The sequence below is a fragment of the Pelodiscus sinensis genome, chromosome 3 (assembly GCF_049634645.1).
Source record: "Pelodiscus sinensis isolate JC-2024 chromosome 3, ASM4963464v1, whole genome shotgun sequence".
Lineage (NCBI taxonomy): Eukaryota > Metazoa > Chordata > Testudines > Trionychidae > Pelodiscus > Pelodiscus sinensis.
The window spans coordinates 110,795,025-110,815,965 of record NC_134713.1 but is presented as its reverse complement, the minus strand read 5'-3'; the positions used below and the strand labels follow the sequence as shown (position 1 = coordinate 110,815,965).

The 20,941-nt window shown below is 43.0% G+C and overlaps 1 protein-coding gene across 2 annotated transcripts in view; it reads left to right on the top strand.

The window, feature by feature from the left end:
- Positions 1–20,941, top strand: part of NOX3 (NADPH oxidase 3) — a 412,418-nt gene that overhangs the window by 167,256 nt on the left and 224,221 nt on the right. The window contains exon 1 of one of the 2 annotated variants that reach the window (XM_006114980.4): positions 20,575–20,629. The exons of the other annotated variant lie outside the window; for it this stretch is intronic. The gene's annotated coding sequence lies outside the window, so the exon portion shown is untranslated. Of the gene's footprint in view, positions 1–20,574; positions 20,630–20,941 lie in introns of those variants that run through there. 2 annotated transcript variants of the gene reach the window in all.

The following is a 20,941-nucleotide window of genomic DNA, read 5'->3' as shown; positions in this document are numbered from 1 at the left end:
CAGAATCATCTCCTGTCTGTGTGGAAGGTGAGGGTAAACTGCCTTCACATCCCCATCTCCACCACCCTTAGGATTCTAGTGATGGAGAGAATAGAGACTAGGCGGGGTGGGAGATCCATATTGTTTCCCCTCATACCCCATGGAGATTCCCTGAAGAAGAGACAACCCTGAGCTGTAAGGCTAGGTTATCTTTCCCCTGAAGCTACCACCATGGTACACCCACATCTTGAATACCGTGTGCAGATATGGTGGCTCCAACTCAGAAAAAACATATTGGAGTTAGAAAAGGTTCAGAAAAAGGAACCTTTCTGTATGAGGAAAGAGTAACAAAATTGGGACTTTTCAGCTTGGAAAAGAGTTGATTAAAGGGGAAAATGATAGAAGTCTATAAAATCATGACTGATGTGGAGAAAGTAAATAAAGAAGTGTTATTTACTCCTACTCATAACAGAAGAACTAGGGGTCACCAAATGAAATTAATAGGCAGCAGGTTTAAACCAACAAACGGAAGCATTTCTTCACACAACGCACAGTAAGACTATGGAACTCTTTGCCAGAGGATATTGAGAAGGTCAAGACTATAACTGGGTTCAAAAAAGAACTATAAACATTCAAGGAGGATAGGTCCATCAATGGCATCCCTAACCTCTGCTTGCTAGAAGCTGGGAATGTGCAACAGAGAATGCTTGCTCGATGATTGCCTGTTCTGTTCATTCCCTCTGGTGTATCTGGCCCTGGCCACAGGATAGACAAGAAGAGAGAATACTGAGCTAGAAGAAACTTTGGTCTGACCCAGTATTGTCGTTCTTGTGTTCTTATCCCATCTGCTGCTTACTGAGGACAAAAGATGAGTTTTGATAGAGGGTAGGATCTAGGTTGTGCACAGCGTTGGTGAATGACAATAAGGAACAATGGTCTCAAGTTGCCATGGGGGAGATCTAGTTTGGATACTATGAAAAACTATTTCACTAGGAGGTTGGTGAAGTACGTCAATGAGATTGCTTAGGGAGGTGCTGGAATCTCCATCCCTAGAGGTTTTCAAGGCCCTGTTTGACAAAGCCCTGGCTGGGATGATTTGATTAAGTCTTGCTTCAAACAAGGGGGTTGGTCTAGAAGACCCGCAAAGGTCTCTTCAAACCCTAGTCTTCTATGAGTCTATGATTCTATGAACCTGACAGCCAAAAAAGTGCAGGTCTCTTTAAGGGTATATCTTGGCTGAATCAACGGTTTGACTGCAGCACATGTACAACTTTGATCTCATTGTCTTAAGGAACAATTATAGTGAGAAGTGGGAGTACGGCAGCATACCCAGAGGCCCCACCAGTTGCCTCCCCAAGTGAAACTGTCGTTTGGGGAGGCAAATTCCCCAACCTATCTCTTTTGCCTGTGGCCCCACTAATATTCCACCCATGCTCCGCCCCAGGCCCTACCCAAATCTCCCCAGCCCCTATACCCTCCCCACTGTGTCCATCCTCCCTTTCTGGCTTCTCCCCTCTCTAGCCAAATCCCTGAACCCAAATGAAGCAAATGGTATTTGAGAAATAAATCTCCTAGCATTAATCTTGGGAGTAAAAAATGATAGTCACAGGTTTTTTGATATACCCTGAAGTTTGTCAGAGATTTTATTTGCAAAAACTTTGTAGTAAGGATAAGTCAGCTGTCTTGCTGAATACAATGTTATTGGGTTTTTAATTATTTATTTTAAAAAACTCTATGTGTGAAGATCCAGGCATTTAAAGCTAAATTTGAATTCTCAGATCATGGTTCTAAATTTCTATGCAAGGGTTTTTTAGAGATGTGATTTTATAATCTTCAGCAACACACTAATTAAATATTTTAAAGCAATTTTTAAACTAAGGTCCCATAGACTAACATATTCTGAGTAAATAATAGTAGTGCAAAACTGGTTTTGTCAGTAAATTAAAAAACTGACAGCATATACCTAGGCACTAGCAAATGCCTGTTAAATGGTTTCATTACTATTTTAATGGCTCTCTAACAGTTTCAGTGTTCTGCTAATAGGTTTGGCAGGCTGGAAGGATTTGTCACTTTTAACTTACTAAATCCCCTCAGGAGGAAGACTCGCCAGGCAGCAGCCAGCTGTGGGAGCCTGCAGGAAGAGTCAGAACAGAGATAGGGAGAAGTGATAGGTTGGGCACTAAGACCCGGGGAAAGCACTGGATTACTTTGCCTCTTATACCACAGCCCATTGCACAGCCTAACCTGCTGCTGTCTGCAGTGCCATGACTTCACTGTTACTGTTATTCAAGATAACTAGATTGAAGCTAGTTTGGGTACATCGACAGGTGCAGTAGTCACATCTTTGACTGCAGCATAGACATACCCTGAGAGGGCTAGCTGAAGGAGAGGGAGGCTGTACACGCAAATCCTGACCTAATTCTTCCTCCCAATTGATACAGATCCTTCCACATCCTTGACAGCCTAATCTAAAACCTGTTAATTAGCCATTCTCCAGGTTACCTTCACTGGGGAATGGACCAGTTTCCCAAAGGCCACAGAAACACAGTATTATGTTCTGAGGGCTGTGTAGCTCCTTGAAAGTCTGTGGAACTATGTTGGGGTACGTCTAAACTACATGCCTCCGTCGACAGAGGCATGTAGATTTGTGTATTCGAAAAAGGGAAATGAAGCTGCAATTAAAATAATCGCGGCTTCATTTAAATTTACATGGCTGCCGCGCTGAGCCGACAAACAGCTGATCAGCTGTTTGTCCGCTCAGCGCGCTAGTCTGGACGCTCCCCTGCCGACATCAAAGCCCTTTGTCGGCAGCCCCGGTAAACCTCATCCCACGAGGAATAACGGGGCTGCCGACAAAGGGCTTTGATGTCGGCAGGGGAGCATCCAGACTAGCGTGCTGAACGGACAAACAGCTGATCAGCTGTTTGTCGGCTCAGCGCGGCAGCCATATAATTTTAAATGAAGCGGCGATTATTTAAATTGCCGCTTCATTTCCCTTTGCCTATAACCCAAATCTACATGGCTCCATCAATGGAGCCATGTAGTCTAGACACAGCCTTGGTGAGCTATGTTCATTTACATCACCTCAGGGTCTTATTCGCCTATCTTCAGGGTACTTTGGAGTATTGGATATATAAACCCATGCCACCATGGTTATGCTTTGTTTTAGAAGTGGAATTTTCTCTGTGACAGCATGTCTATTAGCTGCAGTAATGTTATGCTGCACTCCTTTGGATTAAAATGCTATTTCTAAGTGTCAGTTAATGGGTTTTAGTGAAAGCAATTTATTAAATTTTATGTACTCAGTGTAAATCTAACGTGGTAACTAAACATTAAAGTAATGGGGGAAAATCTATATTGTTCTAATTTGTATTGTATGTTCTTTTCACCAAGAATAATTGCTATTGACTGCCTAAAGCAGCACTCTCCAAATCATGAATAAGCAAGAAAAATTACTGTGAGAGGGTGTACCTGACCTTTGCAGCTCCCTCCAGAAGGCCCCATGCTCCTAGCACACCGTCCACTGGGAAACAGTGAATAGCCAGGAAAGGAAAAGGAGAGGTGGATCTTCCAGGTCTGCCAAGAGGGACGTCACAGAAGTAACCAATCGGAGCTCAGGAGGCCCACTTAAAAGAAGCTGACGGGGTCTAGTAGATTGTTTCCTAGGTGGGAGCAGAAGTGAGTATGGGTCTTTTTTTGCTTTGGCTAAAGGAACCTCAGTAGCTGGAGGCTATGGTGGACTGAACTTGCATTGAGAACTACCTGAAGATCTTAGCTTGACATAGAGCTGAAGATAAAAGGGCCTGATATGAAGAGGCCTAGGGAACTAACAGTGAAAAATGGAATCAAGCAGTATGTGGCTGTTGCTTATAGGATCTTTAAGGTTGGAACCTGGATTTGGGTTTTGGCCACAGGTAAAGTGTACGAACCCCAGGAAGGAGGTAGGCCTTATTTGGCAGCTTGAGCAAAGGGCTGAATTTCAAGGGACCAGAGCTGGGGCTGAAGATCCTACTGAGTGTAAATAGACTTAGATATTGGACTCCTTGTCTGCATCAATCTACATGGATCAGGAAGGATCTGGCTTGCTATATTAGTATTAGGAAGACTAGCAAGGAAAAATAAAATGGTGGGGAGGACGGAGAGAAAAAAATCCACGGGATAAGGTGACTTTGTTACTTGGAAAAATAGTCTCCAGCATGTCATTATTTTAGATAATATTTCATTTGGTATTTGACATCCATTAGGAATTTCACTTGTAAGAGAAAAATCTATTATAAAAAGGGTCCTCTTTGTGCTTTGCCCATCTTATTGAGTTAATTAAAACTTCATCACAACCCTGTGACTGTCCATCATGCCTCCATATAATAATGCTCCTGCAGCTCCAAAAACAAAAACAAACAAACGAAAAAAGGTGTTAACCTCATCAGCTGCTATACAGCAGGAATTCAAAGCTAGAGTCAAGAAATCTCATGCTTGGGGGATGTTGGCAACATCTCTATAACATATGACTGACAAATTACACTGTACTTGATCTCTGACTTCAGTATCTTGATCCATAGCTGCTCCCTGTTCCTCCTTTTATTCATGGTAATAGAATGTTCACCTACAAAATAACAGCCATGGTTGTTAACAAAAAAAGTTGTGATGACAAATATTTCTTTTTAACTTTACACTTTAGCATTTAAACATGCTGTTGTTGTAAATTATTTGAGTAGGAGGTTTATAAAGTATTAGAATGCCTTCATATCTATCTGGAACTATACTACTATATTTCTCCTTAGGTAGCTATATCTATATGTTTAAATCACTTCATATATGGGGTGAAGGTTCACTTTGCTGAACTGAGCAGTGGTGTGATATATTTATTATGCACCTTTGACAGTCTGACCTGCACTATGCCCACAAATCAATTCACTCCCAGGGATTCAGTTTACCCTCACAGTTGTTCTAAACAGCTGCCATTATTTCTCTTTCAAATCAAACTTCCGCAAAAATATTTAATGTATTCTACCAAATATGGAATTCTCCTTAGCTGGATAAATCACATTGGTTGGAGACCCCATATTTTGCTAACCAAAATTGTTCATTTGCAAAATGGAGTAGTACGTCCTCTTCTTATGTTAGCTCAAAGCTTTTCACATCTCAGGTTTGTTGGAAGGAAAAAGAAAATATGTATCTGAATGACAACCTTTTGAGCTACATAGTCCATAGAATTACTGGGTCATCTCAGCCTGCAAAACGTTCTCACTTTGTGTTGCAAGGATAAATCCAGAAGGTGCCTACAAAAGGAGGTCCCTGAAACTATAGAAACTGTATGTAAGGGATAATGTACTCTCTGTTTAGAGCAGGGACACCACAGTAAGTTGAACTAAGGTATGTTGACTCGAGCTACACTAGTCACATAGCTGGAGTTGTGTACCTTAGTTCAACATTGCCTTCTAGTGTTGGCCTGGCCTGAGTGGTCTGACCATATTATGCATGTCAGCATGGATATTAGATAAATGTCTGTAAAAGCACCATGGAAAAAGAGCACATTGATCAGACAGCTCTGTAACAGGGAGTGTGCAGGATTGATTCTTATATTGCAGCTTGTACCTTTTAGGCAGGGAAAGGAAATAAAACTCTAAACACGAATTCACTAGTAAAGCTATACATGTCTGGAACCAGCCATTTCTACTGCTCAGACAATATAGCAAAGAGTGAACTTGTTTTACTAAGTTTGGGAACTTAACTCCTTAGAGTAAGATACAACATTTCAAAGTGTGTGTACACAGTTGAGTGATATGCTGGATTAGGAGGAAAGAATTAGTCAAAATGCATTTCTTGGGAAAGATTCTTCTCTGTAAAACTGCCTAGAGCTGTAGTGATTAAAATAATAAACAAACAACACTCAAGTTATTTCTTCGTACAAGTGTTTCCTATAGGCAGCTTTAAGCTTCCAAGACTATAAATTTTTCAGCTTTAGAACTGAAATTACCTACCAGCCTTTTATAACTTCCCATGATTCTCTTTATAGCCCAGTCCTTATTAGGGATGGACTCTGGAACTATAGATAGAACTTTATTTTAGTGCCATCTCTTGTCCTCCCAAATATTAGGGCAGAGTAGCCAACAACCTGATGTGAGTTATGAAAATACTGAGGTGGAAACTATCTGTGGCTCATAGGTTAGCATAACCTTAGTGAGGTTCTCTAAGTCTGTTTATAACAACTTGGGGAGAGGGTTGAGTGGGTTTACTCATTGTTGATTTCAGCAGCATATTTGTAAACACATCTCAGCACCAAAAAACCTTTATAGTCTGCACATCTGCACTTTTAATTGGGCAGTTGTAACCCTGTTAAAACAAAGACAACCCCAAACACAATATACTAGAGCTCCGTGCTGCCGCAGTATAAGTAAAGGACTTATTCTTTCCCACAGCTGCAAATGGTAGAAGTATGAATCTCTTAGGCTATGTCTACACTGGCAGCTTCTTGCGCAAGAACTGTTTTGCAGAAGAGCTCTTGTGCAAAAAGTCTTCCACAAGAGCGCGTCTACACTGGCATGTGCTTTTGCACAAGAGCGTCTATGGCAGTGTGGATGCTCTTTTGCGCATGAAAGCTCTGATGGCCATTTTAGCCACAGGAGTTTCTCGCGCAAGAAATTCATGTTGCCTGTCTACACTGCCCTCTTGCACAAGAGCTGTTGTGCAAGAGGTCTTATTCCTCGTGGGGAGAGGAATAACTCTTCCAGAAGAAGCCCTGTTTTCCGACACTGTACTGTACATTTACTTGCGCAAGAATGCGCATGTAGTGTAGACACCCGGCAAGTTTTTGCGCAAGAATAACTGTTCTTGTGCAAGAAGCCGCCAGTGTAGATGTAGCCTTTCAGTGTGGAAGTTTCTCAATCAATGCTGGTTTGGGCATTATCAATTTGTGCAGATCACCTTCAAGGTCAGAGGCAGTTTTGGTAAGAACATGGGGGAGGGGAGGAGGGCACTACATAGTACTAAAGAATTTAATAAAAAGTGCTTGTTTAGGTTTGTAGTGATTACAAAAAAAAAGTTGGGCAGACTTTTGGCAGCAAGATAATTAGAACTCCATAAGGAATTCAATATGCTGCTACTTTTTTCACAGTGCCGGAGTCTTACAGGAAAGCAAGCACTGTGGAAACTATTCCAGGGTTCAGTAATGATGCCTTTCAATTAGTCAGGTGAGAATTGTGTATGGCTGATTTGTGCCACTCTGGCAATACAGAACAGCCTCAAAGCAGGTGACACTGATTTATGGAGGGAGGCTTCTCCATGTGTAGGAGAAATGCTTAGTCACCCCAGGCTGGCAGCTCCAGCCTCAAGCATAGGTGACTTTACTGGGGAAAAAGAGGTGGGATGAAAGCAGATGTGCCTTGTAAAGCTAGAAATTAACCAAGGATGGGGTACATCAACCATAGCATAGAAATTACCTGAGGATATTCTAAATGATGTAGGACCATGAAGATGTTCATGGATCTCAAAACCATTTTCCTAAATCCCCTTCCTCCTTGGCTGAACGAGAGTGCAATTCAAACAGATAATCTAGTCCAAAAGAATTTAGATTGTTGTTCCACAAAGCATGTAAGGGCATGTCTCAGTCCCATTGTCTTCAATAGGCAAAAGCTAAGAATAGGCTTACCTTTAAATGACTGTAACAAACTTTGAAATGTATAGTGTAAGTCTTCATTTCTGAAATCTGTATATTGAGATCTGCATGTGGCATGTTGGTTTTGTGAAGAACATTCAAAATATGGAACTTGTATGTTCTTAATGCTACAGTACGAATGTTGAAACAAAGTATATCACTCGAAGGGCTTTTGGGAAGGCCTTAAAGGAGGTCTAAATTTTGCTACAGACCGGTACAATTGTTTTACAAATGTATTTATGTCTCTTAAAAACATCTCAGGAAGAAACTGGTTTAAATGATGATACCAATAAGTGCAAAATTGCCCATTTCCTTGGAAGCATTCTCATTTCCCAGTAGAATACCTGGGCTATTGTCTCATTATATGCAGTTATTTATAATGAAATTGTATTTGCTACCTCAACCTCCAGCAGAATTTGTGGAGTGCTAAAGGATTGCAAATACTCTGGATCAGAAAATATGTTAGCCCTCAGAGTATTAAGAATTAACATAGTTCTGAGACAGTGCAGGAACCTGCAGCAGACCCAGGTACTTTACAGCAGAGGTGTTGCTCAGAGGAAGAGGGAGTATACTTGAGTGTTAGTGGGGGTAAAGTTGGCTGTCTTGGGCAAATAAATCCTATCTACCTCACTTCCCAACAGCAGAGGCTCTCCTACCCAGCATGGAGTAGCCACTCTAACATTCTGTAACTAACAAGCTCCCAGGGAAGCATCTGCCATGAGTGAGAGAGTTGTTTAAGAGGTTCTGAAAGACTAGGCAAGGTCAAAAGCAAGCTTATGCACTTTAGAAACATTAATCACATTCATAATAAGTCATGTTTTCAAATGGTATTTAAAAGCTACGCTCTTGTAGCATTACCATGATTGCATTGAGGAATCTGACTAATACTTGGAAAGCAACAAGGACTATTCTAAATCGGTGATACTCAGTTTGTGGCTGATGAGCCACATGGAACTCTTTAAGGTGTTGCCTGTAGCTCTTCAAAGCTCTCTCCTGAGAGCTCCACAAATATCTGATTTGCAGTGTTTCTGGAGGAAGGGAGGGAGGGAATCCCTGCTCCTTCTCCTCCTCTCCCTCTCTCTCCCTGAGCACTGCAAACAGGTGTTTGGAGGAACAGAGCTAGTTATTATTTTATCATGGGTGTGATCCTGAAGTCCATGAGAAAAGACAACTGCCATTGCCTTCAAGCGAGATAGGAATGGAGCTGGCATATGAAAAGAGGGAATAGATCAATGGAATGTCCCGTGAGAAAAAAAAGTAAGTTCGCAGGGTGGGGTGGAATGTTGTTCTGTAGAAACAAGGGAAAAGGGACACAATTATAAGTGGAGTATCTTGAAGTAGGAGAGGATGAGAGAAGGGAAATAGGAGGAATGGGAGGAATGGGAGGATGTTTGGGGAATAAATATTTCAGTGTTCCCCTACAGTGTTTATAGATGTGAAACATCTTTCTCTGCACTTTAAAAGATCAAAAGCAATAGGCAAATGTGATAAATTGTAGAGTATCTAGTTGAATATTATAGTTATATATTATTGTGTGTGTGCATTTGGTGGGCACACAGTGATCATTTGGCTCTTTTAGTTGTAGGTGGTTGAGCTGTAGATCCTGAGTCACATAAAGGCAAGTACCACTGGTCTAAGTGATGTTGCACATTTCAGGTAGCTACATTGTTACAAGCCAGCCCAGAACTGCTCAGATTCCAAGACAAATCAGAGAAATTATACTTGCTATTACTCCATAACCAAACTGTTTCTCTGGGGTAATTTATAATATGTCAGTCTCTCTCTCAGCTTTCTTTCTGCAGTCAAAATATAGAAATACTAGGACACTTGCTGTCTGATTTGCAATAATGTAATGACTTAACTACCATGAGAACAGGTACAGTTTGTACTGTAAAACAGCACATGGCATAGGGATCTTCAGTGACCAGATATAAAAGTGACTGACAAAGCTCCTTGAGACAAAAATTTCTTAGTGTGAGCCTGACCACTGCTCTTGTGCAGTACTAACTGTACTTTTAACAAAAACAGGGCCCTATTTATCGGAGGCCATTCCTAACTTCTTCATTACCCTCCACCTCCTTGCAACAGCTTAGACTGGGGGCTAGGCAGGTGGAAATATTAAGGAGGGAGCTTAGCACACATCCCTCTCTTCTGTGTCTCCCATTGGCTAGTATGTACACCTAAGTTGCTAATGTGTACAACACATAAGTTACTGGCTTTTCTGGGTCATGTTCTTAGACACCTAGCTCTCTCTCTTCCATTTGTAGTATAGGACGCATAAGCACCTAACTTGTCTTTGTGAATTGCAGTGTTATTCCAAACTCTTTTTCTTTAAAGTTTACACTATGATGCTAAGTGTTGGAAGGCCTAAGTTCCTTTGTGAATCCAACCCTGTTTGGTGTATGAAAAATTTCCCTTCATGGATACAGACCAGATACTACTGCATTCTCCATTTAAGCAAAAGAACAGCCATATTGGACCAGACCAAAGTATCTACCCAGTATCCTATCTTCTGACAGTGGCCAATGCCAGGTGCCCCAAAGGGTGTGAACAGAACAGGGACCAAGTGATCTCTCCCCTAGTCATCAATTACCACTTTCTGACAAACAAGAGATTACAGGCACCATTCCTACCCATCCTGTCTAATAGCCATTGATGGATGTAACCTCCATGAATTTATCTTGTTCTTTTTTGAACCCTGTTAAAAGTTTGGTCTTCACAATGTCCTCTGGCAAGGAGTTCCACAGATTGACTGTGTGCTTTGTGAATAACTACTTCCTTATGTTTATTTTAAATCTGCTATTAATTTCATTTGGTGACCTCTAGTTCTTGTGTTATGGGAGCAAGTACAGAAGGAAAAATCATCTACTTTCTCCACACCAGTCGTGATTTCATAGACCTCTATCATATTCCCCCTTAATCTTCTCTTTTCTAAGCTGAGAAGTCCCAGTTTTATTAATCTTGCCTCATATGACAGCCATTCCAAACTCCAATAATTTTTGTTGCCCTTTTCTGAACTTTTTCCATTACCAATATATATTTATTGAGATGAGATGACCACGTCTGTATGCAGTATTCAAGATGTGGGCATACCATGGATTTATACAGAGGTAATAAAATATTCTCTGTATTTTTCCCTATCCCTTTTTATTTACTCCTAACATTCTGGGTGTTTTTTTAAATTGCTGTTGCACATTGAGTGGCTGTTTTCAGAGAACTATCCACAATGACTCTAAGATCTCTCGAGTGTTAGTTGCTAATTTACTTCCCATCATTTTATACATATAGTTGGGATTATGTTTTCTAATATGCATTGCTTTGTGTTTATTAACACTAAAATTCATCTGCTATTTTTGTTGCCCAGCCACCTGGTTTCGTGAGATCCTTTTGAAGTCTGCTGTAGATAAACTTGGACGGCTCTACTTAAAATACTTTCTCTCTCTTTCCCGCCCCTCCCCCCAAACCTTGAAGCCAATCACCACTTAGTCTTGCATACTGGGAAATATCAGAATCTCATTCCTTACAATTGTTCTGTTCCAAAGACTTCTGGGGGGTCTTTATGTTTCGGTTGTTCTCAATTGTGCTGGATAAATAATGCAGCAAGCTTAGCAAAACTGAATAAAATTTTGATTGGCTTAACATCAGTTTAACTATCTAGAACAATTCAGTGTTCATTGATACTTCATATGATGAGTCCATATTAATGTGGACTTCATGCTGTTCATTGATACTTCATGATGTTTAGACTAGAAAATAAAATGCACTCAATTGATTAAGCTATTTGTAGGAGTCTAAGAATTAGCATACTGTATAATGGCAAATAATTCATAATGATCAAGAGGGGCTGATAAAAGGGTTCAGCACTAGTGAGTATCTGACTTCATAACCTTGATCAGAGAGCCTCATTAAAAGAGAAAGTATGGATGGAACATTGGTGTGTAGATGCCTATTTATAGAATGGTGCTTTGCCTCTTGAACTAATGAGTGCAGCTCTCTTGAATTTCATTCCCAGAGGCCCTGCTTCCATATTGCTTCCAAATTACATCACGGCACTGAACTATTACTGATTGGCTGGCAATATATTGTCATTCTCAAAATGCTTCTGTTGTAAAACACGATACAGAAAATTCAGAAATCCATTTGCAGCATGATTTTTGCCAATGTAAAATTAGGCCCTAAATTAATTAAATATGCATATTGTGGTGGGGAGGTTCTGTGCACTTGGGTAAGACACACTTTTTTTATGTTTAATCATTTGCAATGTATAAACAAACAGTGACATTAGAGTGGCCTGAGCAACAAAGTGGAGATCTTGATACAGGTTTTCCCATGGGCCTATGATGAAGTTGGGACTGAGCTGCAAAGTTTGATACTATTTGGATCTGAGGTACTGGTTGGGCCCAACTCTTCAGTTTTGTGTGGTGGTAACTACCCAAATGAAAAAGGGAACAATCTGCATTGTTGGAGGAACAAAGTTTACAAGAGAAATGTAAAGGACTTGATGAAACTTGATAGCATTAAAATAAACCAAAGTCCTGGGTTTGTAGTGAAGGTGGTTCTCATTAGCATATGGCTTTTTCAATGTGGGGAGAAGACTGGCCAGGTACAGGAATGGAGAGTCAATGTTTATGGTTTTGAAACTGGTTCGAGGTGGGAAGACAGAGGGCGGAAATCTGGGTACTATGCTTTGTAGATATAATGTTGAACCTGTCTGTTTTGACAGGACCTATCTATTCTGCCCTTTATTATGGTACAGCAGAATCCTTGGTGTAAAAAGGTAGTTTCCTGTCCTGTATTCAGTCACTATTAGACACCCAAGGTTTCCTTCAGTCAGGGCAAAGTGACAGAGTTGTGCTAAATACTGCTTAAGAATATGGGGACTGGCCTGCTGAGCTCTGTGTGCACCAACAGTTATACATGGCAACCTAATAGGAATGGAAATTACTAACAGGTTGTACAAACAAATGGTTGCCTTTCTTATCTTTGCTGTACACGTGGACAGACCATGCTAAAAAGGCTGACTCTGTAAGGATTAAGTATTTATTGACTAACAAAGTAGCAGTAATTTCTTAACTAGTAAATGAACACATTTCACCTTTCCTTGAACATTTAAACTCATTGTTTTAAGTGTTTAAAGTACACACAGAGAACCCCCCCTCCACACACACACTCAATTCATTCCATCCTTCTATAGCCTCTCCCCTCATCACAGTTTCTTTAAAACTACTGGTTCCTTTCAATCTGTCTGACATCAAAATGCTCTAATTTGGATTATGTGTATTAGGAAGCTTCATTTTAAAATAATCAAACTCTCGATGTTTCTGCTAATATAAAAAAGTGCTTCAGAGAAGGTGCACTATATCTTGCTGAGACTTTATTTTGATTGCAAATTGTTTGAAATGTTGGACTGTGATTGGTCCTGCTAATCATATGGTATTGTTTCTGTTCCCAGGTGGAATGAGCCCACACTAAAATGTCCCACAGAGAGTTGGTGTGGAAATTTAAGAACAGGTTTTTATGATCAATTGTGCTACTTCAATAATCACTTTCTGTAAATGTGTTTTCCTAATAGGTCCAATGCGTGAAGCAGGGACACGTACCCTTGTCTTTCTCCTCTTCAGTCAGTTCCTCAACCACTGGGATATAGGGTATTTTGGGTGGATCTCCCCTATTGAAACTGTTCCAATCTGTGCCCTAATCAGCAGCTCATACAGTCATATTTTCTCTCTCTTTCTCAACCAGTGACTTCAAATATTTGATACAAATTGGAACAGATTCAATCGGAGACACTGAGAAAGAGCCACTCTGGAATATACCCCAGGGATTATGATTTAGGGCAGTCTCCTGAGAAGTGGGAATTCACCTGGGTTCAAGTTTCTGTTCCAAATCAGGCACAATGAAGCTGGGCCTCCCATATCCTGGTAACGCTGCTAGACAATACTGACTTCCTGTTGTTTGGCAAACTCTTTGGCTCAGCACTGGCCAGGTCCCAAGGATGGCAGACTAGAGAGTTTCAATCTGTACCCCTCTTCTTGCTGCAATGTGAATTGCACTCCAGCATTCAGGAAAGAGGGGATGTGGTCTTGTCTCCTTAGGGAAGCTAGTGCCTGTGTTCTCTGTCCTCAGATGCCTCTTCTGGGGAAGGCTTCTAGTATCCTCCTCTCCATCCCACCCTTGTGAACACAGGGAAAGGCTTGGCATCCAGATAACTTTCCCTCATCCTTCCACCCTGTTCTGGTTAGTAAACTGAAGTGTAGCAGAGCTCTGCTTATCGCAGATGGGAGTCTGTATTATTATGAACACGGAAGTTCTGTAGTGGTTCTGAAAACTGTTTTTGCCCTGTTTCATAGAAATGAGTGACTAGTATGTCTTATGCATCAGGACACCTGCTAGCTCTGGACCTGAATGTTGTCTGGCACTGAGACAAAACAAGAATAATTCCACTGACAGCAGGAGCTACATGTAAGAGAGATCAGAATCAGGTGTAAGAGAGATCAGAATCAGGCCCTCTTGGACTTTCTTAGGGTGTGTCTAGACTACTGAGTTTTGTCGACAAAAGTGGACTTCTGTCGACAAAACTATACCAGCGTCTACACTACCGCTGAGTTCTGTCGACATAACGTCGACAGAACTCAGCAGTTTTGTCGACGCTGGTATACCTCATTTTACGAGGCATAACACCTTCTGTCGACAGAGTTCTGTTGACAGAAGGTGTTATTGCCTGTAGGGTTGCATCTAGACTACAGGGTTCTGTCGACAAAGCAGCTTGCTTTGTCGACAGAACTCAATGTGTCTGGACGCTCTTTGTCGACAGAAGTTTTGTCGACAGATACTGTCGACAAAACTTCTGTCGACAAAACCCGGTAGTCTAGACGTACCCTTAGAGAATCATTACTCAGTTCTATCTGGTGTTCTGAGTTACTCTCCTAAACTGTTTTGTGCCTAGACTAACTCTATTTTATTAAAGTAATGAAATAATACATCTTTACCAAGTCTTGAATGCCCTTTATATTAACAAAAATGCATTATTTCATCTGTCTAATTAATATCATGTTTTAATAGGTATCTCATTTCGAGTTAGGTTCCTGTATTCTTAAGAATTTTTGCTAATTTAATTGAGAGCAGTCTGAAATTAATTGTATAATTAATCTTGTCAAATTAGGTAACATTTCCTACAGTACCTTATTAAAGAAACTTGAATATTTTAAATTACCATACTATTAGGCATTAATAAGGAAGCTCTTATTCTGTATTGTTCTATTTTATAACACAAAGAAGGTAACTGCAATGTAAAAGCTAAGTTCTATAGTACGCTGATAATTAGATACGCCTAATTCTCTATTATAGCTTTTCTCCTAATTCAAACAGAGAACAGATAAGCCTTTTAGAAAAATTAAAAAACAAAATTCAAGGAATGAACTATTGTGCTTATTACTGAACACCTGGATGGTTGGCTTTTGCATGGTTGTTTGTCTCAAGTCTCACAGAAGAAGCATACCTCTGAGAAATCTAGTGCAGTGCTGTGCAGGACTTGAAGGTGTACAGAGCAGTAGAAATTGTTCTTCACATCAATTGCTCTCATGCGTCAGAATAAGCAGCATGTTGATTTCCTGAGAATGAAGAGCCATGATCCCTGACGAGCTCCTGAAAATTACAGAACACATCTGCCTCCTTGCAGAGACTGGACGAGTTCCCTCTAGAGACCTCTGGAGGATGACCATGAGGATGATGGGCAGGCCTGGAGAATCAGAGGTGACAGCTGTGATGTGGGAGAAATAAGCATGTAGGCTGAGGAGAGGGGAATGGATAATAAAGCACAATCAATTTTTTATGAGTATATGAATCAGGAAACCTTAATGCTTGACTTATCTGTTTACACCAATGAACTTTTCATTATAGAGGACTAACATTTTAAGTCTTAGTCCCTATAATTTTGTGTACTCAATATATCTATGGAATTAGATACTTCAGAAAGAGTAAACACATACATCAATGCTATATTAGTAAAACGTCAGATACACAGGACAATAGTTCCGTAGTAGGTTAGAATGTCACTGAATTTCAGTTTCAGCTATCCCAGGACTATAGCCAGTTCTGATCTATTCAGAATAGTTACTGCTGAGTGGGGACATCACCCCAAACCCCTGGTACTCTTCTTCTCCACAGTCAACACTGTTGACACTTAACATGAAGTGCTAATCATATCGGATGTAATTGGTCAGAAGGAACCAGTGTGGTGTTGCAGGGGCAGATGACTGTTTTGCGGGGCCCCGGGTAGCATAACTCCGCGGGGCCCCCCCTTTGCCACGGCGCATGCGCCGTGACGCCATGCGCATGTGCGGTGGCGCCATGGCGCATGCGCGGGGCTTTTTTAAGCGCGGGGCCCAGAGCGGCCGCCCCGTTCACCCTGCCCTATATCCGCCTCTGTGGTGTTGTCATGGCTGTTCCCCACTCTGGCACTCTGAGTGCAGAAGATGGGGGGCCTGCAAAGAGCTCAAAAAAACCAAAAACTCTTTGCCTCTATAGGCGTTGGTTACAAATAAAACCTTTTCCCCAGAATCACAATACACAGATTTTTGGGGCTCAATGCCATCATCAAGTGATTTTCTTATTATCCCTAAGAACCAGGGGTGAACACTTGAACCCACCTCCCAGGGGCACTTCAAGCTCTTTTCCCCTAAAAGAAAAACAAGCTGCAGTCCCTAGTAGTTGACCTCTCAGTCTGAGGCAGACAGACAGACCTCCTGTACCTTCCAGGACCCAAGAATCAAATCATTCCCTTAAAAAACTTATTTTTATTACAAAACAAAAGATAAACTTGATGAAGCATACTTGTTTGCTAGTTGTTACAGAGCAACTAAGGAAAACAAATTAAACACAGAAAAAAGTCTCTGGGCACAATGCTAGATTGAAGGGGAAGCATAGAATCACACAGAGCAGTTCAAACCAAAGCAAAAAATAAAGGAAAAAATACCCTGCAAGCTACTAGATTCACTTTTCCTCTTTACTTACTTCCAATCTTCTCTTTATTCAGTCCACTTCCAAGCCCTGAATTTCTTGGAGGCATGGTAATCTTGTCTGGGTTTAAGTCATTCTGGGTATGTCTACACTACCACCCTAGTTCAAACTAGTGTGGTAATGTAGGCAACCAGAGTTGCAAATGAAGCCTGGGATTTAAATTTCCCGGGCTTCATTTGCATATTGCCAGGCGCCGCCATTTTTAAATGTCCGCTAGTGCGGACTCCGTGCCTCGCGGCTACACGCGGCACGGACTAGGTAGTTCGGACGAGGCTCGAGGAGTAACGGTAGTTCGGAATAAGAAGCCTAGTCTGAACTACCTAGTCCGTGCCGCATGTAGCCGCGTGGCACGGAGTCCGCACTAGCGGACATTTAAAAATGGCGGCGCCCGGCAATATGCAAATGAAGCCCAGGAAATTCAAATCCCGGGCTTCATTTGCAACTCCGGTTGCCTACATTACTATCCTAGTTCGAACTAGGGTGGTAGTGTAGACATACCCTCTGTGTTTCTCAACTCCTGGTTTAAATGTCACACACACGAAAAAGCAGGCAAGGAATCTTCTACAATTCAAATGTAATCCCTCTATCTCAATTGGTTCTCCCGGCTCCCTGGCCAACACCTTTGCTAGCTCAGTTTAACCCCTTAGGCACCAGATGCTGGTCAGCACTCCTTCTGTCCATTACAGGTGCCCTGACAGGATTCTTGCTCTATCAATGATAACCGTTCAGCTGTGTGCTCAGTCGTGTGCTCCTTCTGTATGTTGTGCTGGTTTGCACAATTAGCCAGCACAGCAGACTCTGAGGCTACATATAGACAGCAAGCTTCTTTCAAAAGACCTTTTTTTCAGCATAGATCTTCTGAAAGAACTTCTTTCGAAAGAGTGTGTCCACACACAAAAGCGCATTGAAAAAGTGATCTGCTTTTTTGAAAGAGAGTGTCCAGACTGATTGGATGCTCTCTTGCATAAAAGGCCACCCAGAACCACTTCAGCCAGGGCTTTAGGTCACCTGTTGCTTCCGAGTGCTGGTGCCGGAGTCTTGCAGAGAAATGCGCTTAAAGGGATCCTCCTGAACAGTTGTTTCTCTGCTTCTGCTGTGTGCTTGCCTACCTCTTCGATGTGCCTGCTGTGGTTGCCCTGCTTTTTTGGATACCACAGCGTTTCTCTTGGTGCCATGGAGCCAGAGCTTCCCCTGGGAATGTGATGCCCCACACGGCCATGCTGCAGTTTTTGCAGCACTTTGTGCCAGCTGCCTTCCTGGTCCTGCATGAGCTCAACCTCAAACTCATTCTCGGGACCCTCTCCCTGGGTGTGGGAGCTACACTCTGGCAACAGCATCCCACAATGGAGAGGTGTTTCTGGAGGCTGGACACCAGTTCGGACTGATGGGATCAGCTGGTCATGGAGTGGTGGGATGACCAGCAGTGGCTCCAAAACTTCCACATGCGGAAGGCCACCTTTTTGGAGCTATGTGCCTGGCTTACCCCCACCCTACAGAGATGCGACACTCACTTGTGGCCCGCCACCCTCCTGGAGAATCAGGTCGCAATCACGCTCTGGAAGTTCAGCACCCCCGACAGTTACTGGTCAGTGGGCAACCAGTTTGGCGTGGGGAAGTCCACCATCGGGGCCCTCCTCATGGAGGTAAAGCACTCTTGGGCTGCAGTCTCTGCAGGGAGGGAATCCTGGAAAAGGGGAGCCTTAGAGAAAGGAGGGTTGAGGGATGGGGGGGGAAGCCCCATCCCTGGCAGGGGGTTATGCCATCCCACCCTCACACAGCCCTGCTGCTTGAGGGGTGGCCTCATAGGGGGTGGCTCCTGGAATGTTTGGGGGAGGGGAGGAGAGGGAGTGGCCACCTCCCAAGGGTACAGGCACTCCCTCTCATTTTCTGTTTTGTGTGTTTGTCACCTTCTGAGGGGGAGGGGGGCTCAGAGTGGCATGGGAGTGGCTAGCTGTACCACATCAGGTACGGGGACCTCATGAGAGTTGGGGTTGGGTGGATCTGGGGACCGCATGGGGGTGGACAGGACGGGGTGCTGGAGCAGAGTCAGAAATGGCAGGAAAGGGAAAGGGGGAGGGGGCATGGTCATTGCTTGGGGAAGGAGCAAAGGCATTGCTTGGGGGGCAGGGTGAGAGGAATAGGCATAGCGGGGGGGCAGGAGGATGGTGGGCAGGAGGAGTGACAGAAGGCGGATGTGCCATCATTTCTCTCACAACGGCACACATGCTATCATACCGCTGCATGGGCTGGTTCCAGGCACGGTTCCTCCACTCAGTATCCTCGCAGATCTTCTGCGCCAGGGTCTGCTGCTCTGCCACATGAGGTCTTTCTAGACCCTGGTGTGCTTTCAGGTCCCCTGGGCTGTAGCAGCTGGCTCAGGTGGCATGGCTCACCCTTCAGTCCCGACTGGTCTGGCTGGGGAGAATACAAAGAGGGAGAGATGGTCAGTCATCCATGCAGACACTGTCCCTGAGGCAACCAACAGTCTTCGGGCCAGAGTGGGGGGATGTCCCAGGAGCAAGAGCATGTGTGGCCTGCACAGCAGGCCCTGCCTTACAGGGGCCCGAGGTGCCCAGGGGACCATGCTGCCTGCTTCCTCCCACCCCCTGGGCCCACAGACAAGTAGGCAAGGGAAGTGTCCAGCCACAGTGGGATCCAATGGGCAGCAGAGGAGCTGGAAGCAGTCTGGCCCTCCCTGGGGTCTGCACACACGCCCGTGGCTCACATCACTGCCCATGGGAGTGGGTGGTACCTCCCAACATCTGCCATGGCTGGAAGCTGTCTAGCCACAAGGGCGAAGGCATGACCCTAGATACCCTGAGGAGTTTCCCTCCTCTCCCTTCCACCCTCCGCAAGCCTGGCAGCAGGATCCCACCTGTGCCCAGTGTAGAAGAATGGCTTTGTAGAAGAATGGCTACTTTCAAATCCATTAATGATTGCCCAGGCAGGTTAAAAAGTTCCCCTATATGTTTCTCTGTGTTTACAATTTCTAATATCTTTTTTGTGCCCATTAATCCTTTGTCATAGAGACAGTCCAGTTTGGCCAATATACATGGCAGAGGGGCATTGCTGGCACTTGATGCATCTATCACATTAGAGGACATGCAGTTGTATGAGCCCCTACTGTGGTAGCTTATGTAGTTAGGTTCTGTGATGGTGTTGCTAGTATATAAGGGTATGTCTAGACTACAGGCTTTTGTTGACAGAAGTTTTGTCGAAAGATAAAGCTTCTGTCGACAAAGAGCGTCTAAACTAAGCAAGTTCTGTCGACAAAGCAAGCCACTTTGTTGACATGACAGTGTAGACACAAAGGACAGTGTAGATGCAATAACGCCTTCTGTCTACAGAACTCTGACAAAAGGCATTATTCCTTGTAGAATGAGGTTTACAGCTGTCGACAAAACAGCTGAGTTCTGTCAACATTATGTTGACAGAACTCAGCGGCAGTGTAGACGCAGGTATAGTTTTGTCGACAAAATCCACTTTTGTCCACAAAATCTTGTAGTCTAGACACACCCCATGTGTGGACAGAGTTGGCAATGGGATTTATTGTAGAGGTAGTTTCCTGGGTTAGTGTGTCTGATGTGTGGCTGCTGGAAAGAATTTACTTCAGGTTAGATGTAGTGTTAGTGTGTCCTGTTAATCATAAGCCATGTTAATGGACTTGTATGAAACTTCTTACAAGTTGGAGAAAGTGATGTGAATAGAAGAAAGTGGGCTTGGGGAGTTTCATTCCACGTATGCCAGGGTTTGGGTATTTGCAGTTTTATCAATCTGTTTTGCGTATGCTGGAGCTGGGAAATGGCAAGCCTATCAGCTCATCTAAGCAACGTGCAATTGGCTGAAAAATCCTTTGAAGCCAGGAAGGGCTGGCAAGTGCTGTCAGATACAAAACTAAGACTAGGTTTCAATCTTTAGTTCACAAACAAGAGGCGTGCTTGATAAGGGAGCTGCGGCTGCATTTTGAAGACAATTCAAGTAAGAGTCCTCCTTTAGTAGCGCTCCTCAGCCCTTTTAGTGGGTTGTTTTAATGCCCTCTAGAAGAAAGAGGTCTGAGGGGATGGCTTTTGAAGACTAGTGTGAGAAAATAACTAACACAACCTGCTGCAGGGAACCAGCCTGTAAAAATCTTATAAGGTGAAAAGTTAGTATATGTGTATAAGCAAAAGTTTTTGGACAGTGGGGTGGTCAGTTTCCTGTGCTACACCTTTGGTACTTACGCCAGTAATTATCATGGCAATGGCACTGCTGTTGCATATTAATCCTTAAGTGGATATGTGCTCAGAGGAA